At 27.8% G+C, this 18,978-nt stretch overlaps 1 protein-coding gene across 1 annotated transcript in view; it reads left to right on the forward strand.

Moving 5' to 3' along the window:
- The window catches only part of LOC132920115 (inositol-trisphosphate 3-kinase A), a 221,156-nt gene that overhangs the window by 167,507 nt on the left and 34,671 nt on the right, over window positions 1-18,978 (forward strand). The window lies entirely within an intron of this gene.

An 18,978-nucleotide genomic window follows, 5' to 3' on the forward strand; every position in this document is an offset into this window, starting at 1 on the left:
TTTCCAAAATATTCAAAATTGCTAACTTGTGAATCTATTTTTAAAAAACAATTTAGATGGTAAAAAACATTTATTTAAGTGGAGTGGCTAATTTTTTACATTTTTTTAAATATCAATATTCTCGTTCAGTAAATTACGATCTAGTTTATGTATAACAATAAAAAAAAAAATACTTAGATTTTAACATGCACCTATTTAAAAATAAATAAATTTACGGATTATTAGTTGCAATGAATAGACATTTTTTCCTAACTGTGTTAGTTTTTTATTAGTATGACAATTTTTTCCACATAATATAACATTTTATACATCGATTATGGTCATGTCTTAGAAGTTTTGATTTCGGGTCTTGACAATAAAAAACATGTTCAGTGGTTTCAGAAACTTTAATAATTATCTTACTAACCATGATAATATTATTTTTCCGTTAGGAATACACATCCATATATAGAAAAAAAAAATGACTATTGTGTTTAAAGAGAAAATAGAAACCACTAGTCAGCCAGCCTCAATTTTTTGGTTATTTTTAAGGTTATTCAAATGATTTTTTATACGTACAATGTTTATTATATAATAGATACGATTAATTAAAATCGACGAACGTCACTCAGTGAAACGATTTTATAACGTGAGTAATAATTATATTACAATATGTTTGTTTGTCGACGATGTAAAAATAATCAATTTGCGTTTAATTATAATATAATTTAATCATTATAATATAAGTAATTATACAGGACGATTCACCAATTCGCCAAGCATGCTCACTCCCGTTTTTTCTTGAATAATAAAGTTGTTCAAATTCTGATTTTTCGAATTTTTTACTTAAACTATTGAAAAAACATATTTTAAAATATTTAGTTTTTTTTTCATTTAATTATTATCTTGTGAAATCTACTTATTTTTTTCAACCAAGACATACTAATTTTAATGATAATTTTCAGGCAGATGACATGTTTTGAAAATATTGATGTAAACAAATCGAAATTCAAACGAGTAGTTTTTTGAATTATTTCACTTTATGTACTAAGGTTAATATATTCAAGTCCTATGATAATAGGGTTAGAAGATGCGAGGGCTATAATATGATTAAAAATTGTTAGTAATTTATATCAATATGTATAAATGTTTTATAATTTGAAGAATTTCTTCGTGTATACAATCTAAATATATATAAATACTAGATTCAATATTAAAGTTATTTTATATTTTTGTAAAACTATTTTTAAAGGAATCATTATCGTTATAAATTGTTAAAATTGTTATAACTCATGAATTATATGAGTTGTTTATGCGTGAATTGTTTGTTAGATTTTAATTTAGATATAAATAACCATTTTCAAAAAAAATATCTACCTAATAATTTATTGTAAAAAAAGGTTTGTTCTAATTCGAAATAAAAGAAGTTTATCTCTACAGGATTACAGATTTAAGATGCGACTCTGACTACCCAGGGTATATATAGTCATTCAGTTACGCTTCGTCAATAGGTTACTTATTTTGACTAATTTTTGATTAAAATCGTTTAAGTATTGAATAAAGTATTCAGTGAAAGTCGTATTATAAATAAAACTAATTTGTGTATTATTAGTTATAAATAAAATCGAATTAATTTATACATTTAAAGTAAACCCTTTATTTTAATATTTAATTACACTTACATATTTATTATACCATACTACATTATGATAAATAAGCATGCACATATTTCGGAGTCAGCATTTCCCACTGTTTTTAAATAGTATAAACAACTAAATAATTTAAAATATATATATAAGTTCTAAATACTTGAAAATGACATTAATTAGAACTTGAATAAATGCATTATAAACAGAAGAATCAGGAGTGAGCATGCTTGGTAGAACCGCCCCGTTTATAGAAAATATTGGCAATTTACGTAAAAAAAATCTAATAAAGGAGTGTGTGCACTATAATAATAAAATTAATAATAGGTTGTTGCTCAAAAATTATTATCAGCTGATAATACCTAGGTATGTCAATAATAATGATGTCGCGTGAGTAGGCAAAATTATTAATATAATTTTAGACGTACGACGTCGTGTAGACAACTAGACACACCACAGGTAAAACATAAATGTAGCAAATGGATTTTCACGTTTAAACGATACACGTCTATTAGATCTCTTCATTTGTGGTTTATATAATGCGGTACACCAACAATATAATGCGATGCCCGCCGAGATATGTATAAAACGCGGTGAAATGGGTATATTATATTTTTGACTAGCGGTTGGTGTATTGTCTTTGGTGTGGCCATAGGAAACGGTCACGCAAACAAAAACAAAAAAAAAAATAAAGTAAATAAGGAGCGGTGTCGTCGTAGTTTAGAGTATATTACACATTAGCTGCAGCATGTAGGTCTGTGTGCGATGGCGCGACACAGCGCCCTGAGGAATAGCCGCTCCTCTATAATATGCATGTATATATACATAATAATAATATACATTGTCGCGTTGTGCTATATTATAAAGACACAATGCTTTAGGTATAATAACGATATTCTTTATAGAATAATGCGCACTTAGCCGGCGCAACCGATTTATATTTTCCAGGCTACGTAAGTATACAATATAATATAGTGTCCTGGCGCCGCGGCAAAGAAAAAAATGTCTATAAAATGCATACGTGCACACACCTATATTATATATTATATTATATTGTTATGTATTATATTATAGTATTATTATATGATACACGTGCGCATTTCAAAAGCCATCGACGTCCATTATTATTATAACGTACAGCCTGTGTATTAGTTATTATCAGCAACAGCACTACAGCACACACAATATATATATAGATATGTACAATGTGCATGTAATATAAAATATAATTAAAATTCATTATTTTTTTTATTATAATATACGCTGTGCGCATACATGCGTATAATATTATATTATAGGTACTATCCGCACTGCGTAATTGACTGGATGTATGCAATTTTTTTCTTAAAATGTTTTACGCGTTTAAAATATAGGTACTGTATATCATATGTATATTATACGCGTTATACGCCAGATCGAACGGCGTACACGGCATAATGTATTATATTAATATTTTGTATTATATTATATGCAAATTAAATTATAAAATCACCGCGCCCCGGACTAATTGGATTTAAAATGAGAGCTTTTAATAACGTCACTAAATCGTCCCCGCTAGAGATTGCTACGCAGCAGCACTTAATGTTAATGTGCAGTGAAATTTCATATTACCTATATATTATATACCCGTATAATGCTCTATGTGTATGTAATATTTTTATAGTGGCTATAACAGTTTGCTGTAGTTCTATAACCACGTCGTGTGGGTTGTTGTTTTATAATATCATCATAGTATATCCGCGTATGTATGAGAAGTGGTCACCAAAAAGTAGCTCACGGACAAACATTATCTGACTCATATAGATAGGAAGTTTATTTTTTTTATATACAATGAATTTAACGGGGTTTTATAAATTTCTATTTTATTTTTGTATTTGGCTTTTTATTAGCCCCGAAAACTTCCCGAATTTCTAAAGTGACGGAATATCAAGAATATCTGACAATTTTGCATCTAAATTATGTTTAAATGTATCGATTATTTACCTTTGGAAAAATTTTGAAGAGACCACACATGCAAATTGCACCAATACCGTCACATCAAATGATACTAATTACAATTATTATTAACTGATCGTACTGATGAAACAAATTCGTTTAATATACACAATTTTATAACATATAATATTTGTTTCAATAATAATCACTTTCCACAAACATTTTAATAACATGTCTGCATACATTTATATGATATAAAAAACTAAAATCATCAAATAATGCACAAATGTGTGATAAAAAAAAAAAAACTTAATAACTTTCTGGGTCCCGGGGATACCAACAATTAAAGCTAATAAACAAAATTCCTATGTACCCATAGACAAATTCACTCCTGAATGTACCATTATGTGTACACTACGTTAAAATCGTCAAGATAATGTAATAAAAAATATACCGGTTGAAACTAGTATACTATATAATCTCCTAAACTCTTATACCTAGGTAATTAGATAGAGTATTCTAATTGTTACCATCTCTCGTATTCGATTTTAGTATTACATTATATATATTTTTAATTTTATACTTAACATACTTGCATATCAAACATATGGAGAACAGCAAAAAATAAAATAAACTATAAAAAGTCGTTTCCCCTATCCTTTAATGAATAATGATATATGTCCATTGATAGTATATAAATGATTATATAAACATAATATATTTTAATAATGCGATAATAATGCCGTATTATAGTTTAATCAACCCGTATGACGTCAATGCTCGTTCCAGAGAAACTATAATATTATTATTATTTTCGTTGTTTTTGTACCCAGTTCGTAACAAATCACTGCGGGGTTATTCGACAAAAACGCTATGATTTTTTCAACTAAGAAAGAAAAACGAAATAAGGCCATGTGACCTATATCCTGAGGAAATTCATCTATCCTGGTAAACTATAGTATAGATGGAATAACAAAAAGCTGGTCAGTAGTTCATAGAAATTTAGTACTAATTGTTTTTTTGCAAGAAAATTTTAAAATTACAATTTTGGGGAGAGCGGAGTATATTAACGTATACGTTGTATTATTTTGTCGAACTTCATAATTTATTTTCAAAAGTATATGCACATTGGCGTATTGCATATAATTTCTGCAGTATTCCGGTATTTATTCTCGTCGGGCTGTTCCCGATTTCCGCTTCCTTTATATGTACCAAAAAAAAAACATTACCTCCCTGTTAAGTGAAAATCATATCAACATGTATAAATTCTGTTTTATTAACTCAAACAGTCTCAAATATTAGGGTAAATTCACCTATTATTAAATTTAATGGTATAATAAAGTACTTACCTTTTATTTGAATAATATAATTCAATTTGCAATAATATTATGGCTACTTGACAACACAAAATTGAAAATTTAAACTACTGGACGCAATTTGATTATATGATGTCCATTTCCAAGACTGAGAAAATACGGTGACATGATGACCTTTATCACTCGAGGTGAATATATACGATTTCTGTATGATCAATTTTTGTTAAATTTGTCTAATTGCTAGCATTTCTCTCATCACATTTATATCACACTCCTGAAGAGAGAATGATTTTTCTATAAATATATAGTAATAAACCTAATACATAAAATATAATAATAATATTTTCAAGTGGTCTTGAGTTATGTACGCATAAGTAAAATTACGTTTTACGTATACAAAGTTGTCGGTATTTGGCCAATATTAACTCATTTTAATCAATATATTGATTTGACAACGAAAAAAATTAACTGTAGTTGCATACTTGTAACGCACTGTCAAGTACAAGCGGGCGTGAAACGTTTGTGATGAAGATGTTACTCGCGTGCAGACGTACATTACATAGATGGTGGGCAGACCAGTTTTTTCTTCTAATCTCGTTCATGTTCGACCGCGACGAGAGGTCATCAGGAATAATAATAATACCACGTGTTTACAATTATTTATCGTTTGTTTGTTTTTTACGTTTGGTTTTCTGTATGCAAAACGCAGAGAACGCGCACATTTGTCTGAGCTGATTATAGACTTATTGTGCATGTACTTATATATCAATGTACTTACTACTTACAAATATTCACATAATATAATATAATAATATGTAATGTAGTCGTGTTTACAATATGAGGTATAAAGAAGCAAAACAATAAATCGTTGAGGTAGATTATTTTGGAAAACGGAGAATTATAGAAAAGAAAATAATAAAACGATTTGTATATATATTTATATTTTTTTCCAACATTTTAAAGAAAAACAAAAATATATCTGTAGATACATTAAAAGAAATGTTAAATCATGTGTGACTCCTTAAATTGCGCCAAGTTTAACAACGCAACCGCCTTTTACAGTATTCACTACAGTATAAGATAGATATTTGAGTATAGAAATTCTTTGCTTGTCACAATATATTATAATAATTGAATTATTGTTTTACTGTGTTATTGATTATTTACTAAATAATATCATATTTTTGTATAAACGATTAAATCTATAAAAAAAAAATGAGCATTTTAAAGTCTTAAGAATACGGTGAAAACTTTCTATAGCGAATTTGAAGGAACCAAGATTTCTTACGTTATAGAGAGTTTTCGTAATAGAGATGGTATAAGAATTATATAATATGTTATAAACCAAACCAACTATTAAAATGTAATATTTATGTTGTATAGAGTTTTTTGTTGTAAGTTGTAACGAGTTTCGTTATAAAGAGTTTTTACTTTTTACTGTACTTAAAAATTAAGTTCATACAGTTCATAGTGTAGAAATTATATAAAACATTTTATTCTATAGTACTTACCTGCAGTTATTATACGAGGCATTTTGCAGATTTTTCCGCAAATAGATCAAGATTACGTTTTTTTTTTATTTCGGCGTACGACCTGCAAAATTTGTATAATAATAATATTTCTTCTTTTTGGGTCATGGACGGATAAGCGATGTAAATTTGAAAAAAAAATTAAAGACCACACTATCATATATATTATACGCGCGCCCGGTAACCCCTCGAGCGGTTTTATTCACTGTAATATAGCAATTAATTAAGAATGACGACGGAGTAGGTAAATATCGGGACCCAGGATCCAAAGTCGTTATAAAACTGTCAAATTCTCATGATTTTCCCCTCTCCTTTGCCATCACTAAGAGTTTGTAGGATCGACGTGATTGCTAATTATTAGCAACATCAGTTAATCGCGTCGAAAATTACACAATTAGAACGTATTTAAATCGCAGTGAATATTTTATTTTTTCTAATGGCCCCCGGTGAGCCATTCAGACTACATAAGAATAATATTATAATGGTATATATTATCGTTATTTGCTACAACAATGTGGTTTTAGTTCCTTGACGCTTGTAGATAATTTTTTTCAAATTTCCCATCTCCTCCGGAGTATAACTAAGATAATTATTTTTGTTTAGTTAACGTCTATCAATAGTTACAAAGCACATTGCAAATTCATAAAACGTGTCACATGTGTATATAAATTAAATACAAATCACTGAAAAATAGAAAACCATTCTCGACACGATGACACAAACTAACTATTTAATTTAAATTGATAGTTTTATATGCATAAAATCAAATTATTTTCATTTAACCTTTGATTCATAAATTTGTTAGAAATATTACAATATTTATCTTATATGGTTCATGAAGAAATTATATTAGCCTTTAGACTAGGCTAACTTTTAACTTTTTGAGTTGAATTTATTGTTGTTAATTATTAATAAATTAACGTTATTAACGGATGTTATACCGAAACTTTACATATCCTTTTTTTGTATTTGTTTGAAAAAGAAAGTGTTTTTTTAGCTAATTTAAAAAGCGTTCTGTTAGGGCACCTTATATATGTGTAGTAGTGCATACAATTGGTTAATAGCCATGTTTTTGTCTTGTTATACAAGGTTTTTTTTTAAAGTATTTCTTAAAAATTATTTTGTTAAAATGATTGTCTTAACAAGCGTCGCACATATGGAGCCGTTCTCAAAAGTTTCCATCACTCTCGCCTGCAGAATATCGAGTGGATCCCCAGAGATTTCTTGACGGATAGCCTCCTTTAGCTCTTCAATGGTTCTAGGTCGCTCTTAAATTTTGTACCTAATTCAAAATCGTTTTCCGATTAGGGTCACTTTCGTTTGGATTCAAACCGAAACGAGTGCGAAATGCTCTGTGTCGCAGTCACACATTCGGCGTTTTTAAAAAATGCCTCGATAACGAAACCACGTTGTTCACCAGACCATGGCATGGTGACGACCAAAAACCTTATTAATAACTTAATCTTTCAAAATAAACCGCTTTAATCTAATCAGTTTAATTACGCGCTAATGATAATTTTGAAATACGGGAGTCCATTACGCCGCACTCTGTATTATTATTATTGCTCTATAGTATAGTTTTTTAATTTGTTCTATGTATAATAGATATAAATATTATTTTTTTTTGTCATTTAATATTGATTTACAGAAGCTGAAGCTACGTGTTATAATGTATATAATATATATGTATAATATAATATATATATATGTATTATAATATATAGCCTGGCCGTATATATAATATATTTATGATTGAATTTGTTGTTGTTTCTGATTTTTGGTAAAAAAAAAGTATATCAATCAACATATTTTATGACCAATACGATTAAGTATTTTACCATATTATAATATATTGTGATTAGTCGGATACAACATTCTAATTGCATTTCAGTACAATGGATATTATAATATCTCATATCATACATTATTATTTTAATAAATTACTATATAGTACATAAAACCATGTTATGAACTTTTATCAGAAACAAATTAATCGATTGTTTGATAAGCGCACTTAACCCGATTTACCATTAATACATTTTTGAGATAATTTTATACTATTCTTATGAAAGTTTAAGTAATATTTTAACCAAGTTTACAAGGTAGTCTGTCGTGTTTTTCGGTATAAAGTGAGATTACATGATAAACCAATTTCATTGGATATTTTTATATAGTAATGTATCATGTATGCATTAAACCACGAGTATATTATATTTTAATACATTTAATGGATAATAATAAGAATGAGTTATTTTATGAAATAAATGTATTCTGAGTAACTGTAAAAAAAATATTATAAATATATGTATAAAAAGTTTCTGTACTTTACATTATCAAATATAAGGCCAAAAATGCGTAATAATACTATTAGAAAATAAAATATATACTATTACAGCTTGAAATTTATATATATATATAATATTATGTATAAATATAATAAAATAATAACAGTAGGCAGTAGCCCATTATTTATTTTATTACGAATTAATAAAAGTTTTATTAATTTGGTATTAATAATTTTAATTGTACTAGTTTACTGTATTATTTAACCGATTTATACACCTATAAAAATGTATATTTTTAGTTTAAACAACTTTTCATACACATTTTTAATACTAGGTTCTTTTATACCAATTATTAAGTTCTTAAAGAAAACGTTAAAATAAAATGAATATGTTATATACAGGTTGGTTAGATTTCAATTATTTATTCATCGATAGGCATACTAGACACGTATTGCGTTTTCCATTTTAATTTTTTAACGATAAAACCTCGTATTTGCACAGGTGTGGTGGAATTAAGTATACATTTTTCACCTATATACCAAATGTATTAATATAATTATTTATTCAAACAATTATTATTTTAACCCAGAAGTGTCAACCTCTGTTTGAATGGAGACGTTCAGTTATTATTATTATTATTATTATAATCAAATATAATCAACCTAAAAGTGTCATCAGATATTTGTACGAAGGCATAGAACTCTTATGTGTATAATATAAGAATATAATTTAATACAAAATAAATGTATATAATAATGAACATGTTTCATCGAAGTTTACTATATAAAACTGTTATTAACGTTTGAAAAGGTTTCATAACTTTGTCACTATACAGTAATAATAATTAATAATATATGTTATGAACTTATGCAAATCTATCAATCAATAAAATACAACAAAAATTGTATTATTATCTTTTAATATTAAAATATTTATTGTCAAACGTTCGATGTTTGGAGCAGATTAGCTATGGATATTTTTGATTGAACAGATGAACAATTAATGTGGAAAAATAATTAATAAGAAATGACCTTTATAAACAACCGCGTGACTAGTATACAAACAATATTTTGACTTTCACCTTAGTTGTTTTGGAAAAAAAATATTCGTGTCTGTCGGTCGTCTTTCACCGGCACCGAGTTAGAATAAAAATGATCGACGACAACAGTAGTGATGATGTATAATATTATCATTTTATTTATTATTATTTTTTTTTAAAGTAAAAACTGCGCGCGTTATCCCAAAATAATATTCAACTGTTTTCTCCTATAGTCACGATCGTTTTTTCCGTTCTAAATGTTTTATTAATTATTAACTACAATGTTGCCACTATCTAAAAGACAAATCACAATGTGGCTTGGTAATTTTACAAAAAACCTTTACCTCACACAGCTTCAATAAGTATATTATATTCGTCACCTCATACAAATATACAAATATTATGATAGTATAATATGTTATAAACGCATCTTTAGTCCACTCTTACAATAACTAATATTCATATAACGAATGCTGTTTCAACGTCGTCTTAAAGTAAATAACCAATTTTCTATAAAGAACCTTTTAATTGAATAATTATTTACTAAGATTTTTTTTCCACGGAACACTTCAGTTTAGTGCAAAGAATTTTAACTCTTAAAAATTTAAAAATATAAAGTATATAAATATTTTTAATATTCAAAAATAAAAATTTAGATGAATTCATTATTAAAGAAGAAAATGGGAAGCGTCTGTCTTTGTAGACTATAATATTATGACGATGATAATTTATTATAGGTATTATATCATAATAATATGATGGTAATCATAATAAAATAAGAACCCGTCAGATGACGTTGACAGTGGTGCGAGTCGCGTTTAATAGTTGTCACACGCGCGTTGTCGCACATCTTCTCCGCCACCGCCTTACTTGCAAGTCGTAATGACCCGTGTAAAAGCCGACCACATGTACACGTACATACTACACACGTCGTAAGTACTTACATACGTAATGCAACGACGACAAATTATTATTATTATTATCATCGTCCTCATCATCAACATCATCGATTCTCTTGCCTCCTATGCGTGCGAGTGCGTGAGTCACCGAGTTCGGACTTAGTCGGCGGTGGTGTGATTGGCATCAGTTGTACAGGTCATTCACACCTGTTGCACGGAGAGCAGTTTTCTTGGCAAAGTCCGTCCGCGCGCGCGAGTTCGACCGAGCTGTGGACGGACCGGTTGCCTTATGGTGTACGCGTTCTCATCCCACTACAGTAATAATAATAATAATAACAACATTATGTGTTTGTATACTACAACTGCAATAATATTGTATGCCGTGTATATTCACGGGTAAATATGAATTAGAGAGAGGCATTCGCGCGACGTTCCATTCGTATCGATACGTTTCATACAATAATATAATATATCAATATGTTCAACGGTATATCCTCTTAATGATATGATTCAGTATCTTCCTTAATATTGTGTGATGATTCAAAAGATATCTGTATACATATCCATTAACTCATTCGAGTGGGGGGGGGGGGTAGTTACTGGGCGACAAAGGCCATCATTTGAGCAAATTTGGGTTATAAATAATTGAGCTAAATATAAAATGTATATTTTAACCATTACTTATGGTTTTTGTAAGTCAAAACTCAAAATTAAGCATAGCAAAATATTTGCCTATAAAAATGTACGTTTTTTATTATGGCGCGGTTGAGTTAAACCCAATATTAATTTTTTTTTTTTTGTAAAAATTGGTATAATCCGAGTCTAGAGAAAACTATATACACCTATTTTACGTACCTATATCTATTTTTATATGGCCTGTTTGATACCTCGTACACCCAAAAAAAACCCGAAATGACGCCTCTGACTGTATATCCAACGATTTTATTAAATTTAAATTACGAGTTTAAATCATAATAATGACATTAATAAATTACTTTTAGTAGATGTCGATAGGGTATGACATGTATAAGTGCAAATGTATAAAGTGCATGACCTGATGATAAATTCAATAGGAATTGTGTCTTATTAAATTTACAAAAAAATCCAATTTTTAGGATATTTTCTTAAGAATTTATGAAAAAAAAACCAAAAATTGTTGTTAAACACTCTAATGTTAATCAAAAGTTAAAGATGCTCCTCCATTGACGAAGGTTGGTTGAAGATGTATCTTACGATAGAGAATCGTTATAAATATATAATATATATATATACACTGTATAAAAACTATTTTCATTTTAAGCATTTAAGTCAACTTGAATGATATTAGCGAAACCCGCATTCCAATGGTACATAATAATATTATAATGATATAATCCCACAGTATTTTGTATGCTTTATATATTAAAGTTCGTTTATTTTTGTTTTCGCAGTTTCATGACCGAATCTCGTCGATTTTTTTTCAAATCTGCTACCCGACGACGACTAGACAAAATCACATAGGTTATTGTATGCAGTAATAAACAAATATGTATTTGTGTTACTGAATTAAAGTGGCCCCTCTAAATTATTTGTTGTTGTTGTACTTACTAACTGAAATGTTATAATTGATAGTAACATAGTATCTTTTTCGATTATCAATATAGGTATAATAACGTTTTCGGGCTCGATATAATGACGTATTTGTTACAGTTCTTAGATTGCCTCAGCAACCGATGAATATTATAATCACGCTATTATAGCACAAAAAAGATAGACCTTTAAAACCTTAGTACACGTTTTTTTTCATAATCTAATTTTACGTAAGGTTCCACCTAACAATCGGTGCATATTATCTATGTTGTTTTTTTTTTTTTTTTTTTTATTATTATTTCTGAATGTCGCGATAAAAATGTAAAGAAGTACGCTAAATTTATACTACTAATTTAATTATTTTTTTTGCGATAACCACGTAATCTGTATGCCACGAGTTACTGGCCACTGATTTTTTAGTATTGCATTGATTAATAATCACTATATATCCTATAGGTTACTTAATAAATCTTAAAACTTTTTATTTTCAATCACTGCTATGTGCTGGATACACTAAATACGTTCAACGATGATACGTGTCGTTATTTTGTAGTATATGCATCATATTATACGCAACATAACAATACCTATACTGAATGCCGAATGGTAACTTTTTACACAATGCTGCAAAACCTATATATATGTTATATACCACATGAGACGAAATCGATATTGATTTAAATTTCTATTTAAATATATACGCCATAATCGATTTCAAACACTTTAGGACAGTATATTATTATACACTACTTTCCATAACAATACGTGATATCTGTGTCATTTAATATAATATATTTTGTTTTTCGTTTGGATAAGATATCTACCCAATTTATTCGTATAGGTACCTGACGTATAATGGTAGTCTGCATATAATCGTTTTATGTGAATTATTATACCTTATATTCTATCTCGGGAAATAAAACGTCCCCAGTCTCCTTTGACCGACTTTTTTAATACACAACATTATAGTTACCTATACTGAGCGTGATACACGGTTTTGATCCATTGTCAATACATATATAATAAATCCAGTCGTTAAGCGCAAAACCGTCTCGGAAATTTAATTGTATATAGATTACTTCAACACTATGATTATGCTAATCGGGATTAGGAATAAAAAAATATTATTAGATAGGTAGGTAAGCATTTAATGCAAATTGTATTGCAATTTATTTTTGGGCTTGGAGAAAATATCTTTATCAAAGAAATGTAGGTATAAAATAATATACCTAATAGAATAAAATATAAATTATGAATTACATTAATTGAATTTATATTGTAAAAAAAGTCTATATTTTTTCTACAAACTTATTTATAGGGTATTGGCTTAATTAATGTAATTTAGAATTTACGAAACTTTTATTGATTCAATAATCAAACGAAATTTAGCTACTCGCTTTGCTCGTGTGCATTATCTTTTACACGTATCACATACGAATAAATAATCAATAAATCAAAAATGATTTATATAAAAATAATATACGTTCCAATTGATGATTATTTTTATATTCTTAAAATCAGAAAATCTATTGTTGGGTGCTTTAATAAATAATATTTTGAGTATTTAAAAAAAATTCTGAAAATACTAATTTATAGTCGTTTTTTTCTTACAACACTCATTATTTTTTGTATACATAATTATAATCATTTAATAATAGTTATTTTCAATCGATTCAATTACTGGATTGTTTTATTTTTATTATGGGGCGAAAATATAATAGTATAATTTTTTTAAATAATTAACGTATAACAACCAGTTACCTGTATAACCATATTAAATTTTATACTATGTAAAAACATGCTACGTTAAAAAAAAATATTTCTAATGTTAAAATACTTAGATGTGCATGACGTCAACGTGTATTGCTGTATATTATTTTACAGGAATATAATTCATATATTATAATCGTAGATTGGATTGATTCAGACAATATGTAACTACAATATTCCGGACCGCAGTGATCGTTTGCGGAGGCGCGATCTATAGATAGATTATGATAATATGTACATAAGTAGTTAGATACTAGTTAGATATACAGAATATCAAAAAATATTAAAATTACCCTGGTTATAATCGATAACAATTTTTTAAATCGGCGTACTCGTCATTCGGAATACCTAAAGCTGTATTGTGGATTGCATTATATTACACGTACAATAAAGCTGGTATAAATCAACGTGTATACGTGTTATAGTACCTATAATATGATGTATATAAATACTTGGTTAGGTCGTATAAAGAGTAGTATCAAAGTGTAATTATGTCGTAAAATTTAAACGTAAATGGATTTTACTATCAAATCAATTCGGATAAAGTCTCTTTTCTAGGCGTGGCCGGAATTATATGTATGTATAAAAACAGTTTTATAATCACCTTACGCTTCAGTCAGAGGTTCTTCAAGGTGTATACTATCGGTATCTATGTTGTATACATATACAATTTATTGTGCGCGGGATAATTTGTCAATCATATTATTCACGAGTTCACCCCTTTTTTCTTCAATAATATAGTTAATCAAAATTCTGACTTGTAATTTTCAAATTATTAAATATTTTTAAGATTTTATACTACTTAAGATTTGTCTTATAGGAACCTACCGATAATAGTAATGACTAATTTCTGTTATTTTCAAATAGAAAGTTGTCCCTTTTTATACTGTAAATTATTTAGCGGATAATGTTTACAAAAATGCTAACGAATCTAAATTAAAATTTAAACCAATAGTTTTGAATTATTTAATTTTGTGTATTAAAATAATAGATTCAGGATTATCCAAACATGGATATTTTAATGGCGATTTAAAATTTGTAGTAATGAAAATATTTATCAACATATTCCATTTATAAAAAAAGTAAAATAATAAATACTAGATACAATATCACATCTGTTTTATATTTTTGTAAATCTAGCTTTAATACGATAGTATAGTATAGTATAGGATGATAATCCTTACTATAAACATTTTAATAGCTGAGAAACTATTTGAATTTTTTATCGGGTACTTCTAATAAACTAAATAATTTAAAGTAAAAAAAGGTAGAATCTTATTTGAAAAAGATACGTTTATATTGCCTATACTGGACACTCCTTAAATAGTACGAAAAATCCTAACATTTTTAAAATATGCGGTTTCTAAGTATATTCAAAAATTTCCAAAATAAGATTTTGAATAAATTTGATGTATATATATTTTAATTTAAAAAACTTTTAATCTGTATTTAAAAATAACACAATAAGTAAATATGATTACATTTATGCACATAAATATAACAATATATTTTAACTGGACAAAGGAGGATATCCATTAATAGAACCATTAAAAATGTGTTAAATTAAATTCAGTATTAAAGGAATAAATGAGGGTAAGAATACTTGGGAAATTATCCTGTGTACATTTTACACGTAGTATATTATATATTTTACTACACTGCCGTCATGTGTGGCGGCAAATGTAGATCTGTACACGTCTGCGTCAGATGGACCGTGTATAAATTGCATACAACGCTTTATATATTATATATTGTACACGTACACATATCATCTAAATATAGGAACGACGACTTGTGTGTCAAATAAATAATGCATAGTGTTCATTATATTAAATTCGCACACGTCGACGCCTACAAGCGCGCGCACACACACACACACACACACACACACACACGCGCGCGCGCACATACATTGAGCATGCGAAAAATAAAGATAAAATAAAATTGTTATATACACATACATTAGCAATAGTGGATAAGTCGGGTCCCGTGTACACGCCACATTAGTATGCTCGTGGGAATGTGAGTGTGCTTGTGTTTTTTTTTTTGCGTCGTTCCGCAGCCACGAAGGAATTGAAACACGCACGACGACGACTTGACTCTTAAAATGTTTTCGCACGTTATATATTTTACGCATTTTATATACAGGGTAATTCATCGATAATACTCACCCCTTATTTTTACTTTAATAATGCATATGTTTGAATTCTGATTTATGGAACTTTAAAGTACCTATATTTAAATTACTTAGATTTTTATAATATTTAAGGCGTGTTCTGTAATCTGCCTTTTTTTTCTATATATTATTTAGCAGATGATTTTATTGTAAATATTGATATATTTAAATTAGTAGTTTTGGAGTTACCTATTAAAACTACATTTTGTACTAAGGATAATAGTAAATATAAGTTCCTGATAGTGAATTGAATTATGATTTGGGAAATTTAATGATATGAAAACTATTATAATTATTATTAATATATTAAAAGTTTATAATCTGTCAGAATGATCGTAATTGTTGAATATATAGTAAGTACTAGAATAAATATTATATTTATTTAATATTTTTGTGATACTCTTTGAAATGGAATTATTCTTACTATAAACATTAAAAAATATATTTACTCTAAAAAAAGGAAAGTTCTCATGTATTATGAAAAAAAGAAGTTTTTATCATCACTGTAGTATACTCATAATAATAGAGTATAACAAATATAAGTATTTAAAAATATGACCTTTAGATTACTTGAAAATTCCAAAACATAAAATTTAGATAAATAAATTATTAAAGGGAGAATAGTTGTTATGAGTGGGTTCATCGTGCATGGTAAATTGGTAAATCAGTAAATCACAAACCTGTTTATATAGTGATTTTAATGTTATAGGTATAGTTACTATATTTCATGTTTAAATTTCGTCAACAGTCGTTACTGTTCCATAGAAGTAACACACTAAACATTGTCATATATTTAGATATAAATAGTATTTTTTGAAAGTCAATTTTATCCACTAAGAAGCATTCAAACAGCACGTCATTGTATAGTAGTTTAGGCGATATTAGGCGTGTAAAAGCAGTGTATTACGCCTGGAGGATTGACGATTCAAACAAGTAATTGTTAAAACCTTCGCTCGTGTTATGTTTCTTTTCTCTCATCAAAAATACAAATCATCGTGACAAAGTTACTATAATAAATAATATGTATCAATGGATCATTAATGCAAAGGACATAATTACAGCCGTGAAAATCATAAAATTGACCATCACTTATGCATTCATTAACCCTAAAATACATTATAAGTCTATAACTTTAATCACTAAAAATTGTTTTCTAGTGGCTTACAATTTTGCTCAAACATTAAAAATAAATCAAATTAATAGCATTTTAAATAAGGATGACAATAATTAATACTCGGATTATACCTTTTAGTTAATACGAGTATTTTCAACCACTGTATAGCTGCAGTGCGTGGAAGCTTTAAAATATTTAAGAAGTTTAAAATATATAACTAACATTGTCATCTCAATAAACGTTATTTAAAGTAAACAGATCAAAAATATTTAAAAAAAAAATAAACTTTAATATTTATGCAAAGCTGTGCAATATAAAATTAGTTTTGGTTTTGTTTTAACATGGCATGACACAAATTTGTTTCTAGATGGCTTTGTGCAGATAAAAACAAATTATAGAATAGTTCACTGTCCCAATCACTATACGTATACAATTTTGCATAAATGTTTCATGAAAACGTTTGGACGATTAAATTTTACACGCAAACATAGTATTTTCAAACTGGGTGAAACGTAAAAAAAAATGTATTAATTATTAATTTTCTTTTGAATTCAATACACGACGTAACACACGTGTATGAGTAGTAGAAAAATAATAATAGAGAGAGATCGATCAAGGGTTTCGTATAAAAAAATATTACTATGGAGCCGAAACCGAATCTATATTGGATGCGGAAATCTGATGCGAATTAAAATGATAAAAATAATTGGTTCGTTGATATGTTTATAATATTATATTAATCGATGCCCACCCGCCCGTAATTTCATGCTAAAAAGTTAATCGTTCTAATCGATTTTTGAATACGTTTATCGTTTGTGGGCTACAACTCGTCCATATAATAGCATTCAACATTATTATACGTATATAAATAATATACTATATTGGCGTGCGTATATACCACGTGCTATAATATTATATAGGTAGTAGTAAGTAGTTCCGCAGGAAATACAAGTCGGCGGAAATTAATTTATATTTCGGCTTAGAAACCAGTTACCAATTTTTAATTAGTGCACCATGCTTTATCCCGCGCACGGTTCTCGGATTTTTATTTTTATTTTATTTTTAATTTCATTCCATACCGATAGCGGCGATAGCACTGTGTAAATCAGTATACCTACCGTAATATATTAACGGAAAACGTTAAGAAATGGTATATAATATATTTGTACAAGTATGCATAGTGCTATGGGCAGTATTCTGTTTTAATATTGTAATGGACGTACATTAATGACATTATTAACGCTTGCGCGGAAGAATTGTTTTCAACAGCCTTCTCCGTCTTAATAACTGTATTACAATATTATTGCGTTAATTGACGAATTTAAGTTATACGTATCTGTTTTTAAGATTTATACATAATACTATAATACACTTAATCTACCAAAATATTGTGTTCTTGCAAGTTGCTTATACAATATTATTTGTTATAGTATTTAAAATATATAATGTAGGTATACCTACTATACCTACTTATAATTATCTTAAAATGTAAATTTCTAAATCATAACGTCACTATATATACATTATTATGATAGTATTATACGGTTACCTATAAATATTATTTTAAACATTTCAAAGTGTGTGTAACGCAATTATAACGTGATTTTCTTTTTTTCAATCGTAAATATTGAAGCTTTGTGAACTCAATCTAACCTTACGATGGTGTAATTTATGTTAACCTACTATGTTAATGATTATATGTATGATAATTCATACGAAGT

The sequence above is a fragment of the Rhopalosiphum padi genome, chromosome 2 (assembly GCF_020882245.1).
Source record: "Rhopalosiphum padi isolate XX-2018 chromosome 2, ASM2088224v1, whole genome shotgun sequence".
In the NCBI taxonomy this organism is placed as follows: Eukaryota; Metazoa; Arthropoda; class Insecta; order Hemiptera; family Aphididae; genus Rhopalosiphum; species Rhopalosiphum padi.